A 1,032-nucleotide genomic window follows, 5' to 3' on the forward strand; every position below is an offset into this window, starting at 1 on the left:
AGCAGAACCGTGGTGAAGTCCCATGATGCAGCACTGCTAAGTACTGCCAGAAGCACCTTGGATTCACTACACATTTGATTCTGAGTTAATTTTTCATCATTGCACTTTTACTATTGCCACATTTCTTATGGACCCCACATTCAGTTCTGCAAACCCTTGGGGCAGGGGCATGACGCACATTTGAGAAACGGAGTCTATAGGTGTATTCTTTGAAATGCGTTGCGGTGTGCATTTGTGTTTTATTTTGTTAGTCATCTTGAAAATTAAGTGCACCTTAGATCATTTTGGATGGTCATCTAATCTAGCTGTAGAAGAACATTTTCCATTTCCAGAGACATCAAAGCCACACCACACCCCCAAATCTCATGGTCAGTATTTTGAGATAGTGGGGAAGGGCCGAGTGAAGCCTGGGTAACACAGAGCCAGGCGGCAAAGGTGAGGGTTTCGTTTCCCACATGATTTAAGGGGTTTTCCAGTGGGAATTTTGACTATAACCAATTTCTGTATTGCAAACTGGCTTCAAAACTAACCACTGTGACGGGGTGGTGATGGTGCATGCCTTTAATCCCAGCATTCAGGAGGCAGAGGCAGGCAGATCTCTGTGAGTTCGAGACCAACCTGGTCTACAGAGTGAGTCCCGGGACGGCCAGTGCTACACAGTAAAACCCTGTCTTGAAAACCAAAGCAAAAAACAAAAACAAAAACCACAGTGTAAGGCAAGACTCTAGTGTCAGTTAGGCAGTAACTGAAGGACTAAATATCAATCAGGACATCAACCACTGTGCACGAAACTCACAACTTTACACCATAACAGGTAAGTCACAATCACAAATATTGATCTATTTTCCAGCATGACCTCAGCCTAACACCAGCCAACATACTAAATTAGCATTGTCTCTACTTTTGCAGCAATGGGAGCGTTGGTTGCTTTTATTTACATTTTTGGTGGATTTGACAGTGGTGTGAATAGAGACTACAGTGCGTTAAGAGTCACACTGACTTTACTGCATTTTTGGTGGATTTGACAGTGGT

The sequence above is a fragment of the Microtus ochrogaster genome, linkage group LG4 (assembly GCF_000317375.1).
Source record: "Microtus ochrogaster isolate Prairie Vole_2 linkage group LG4, MicOch1.0, whole genome shotgun sequence".
Lineage (NCBI taxonomy): Eukaryota > Metazoa > Chordata > Mammalia > Rodentia > Cricetidae > Microtus > Microtus ochrogaster.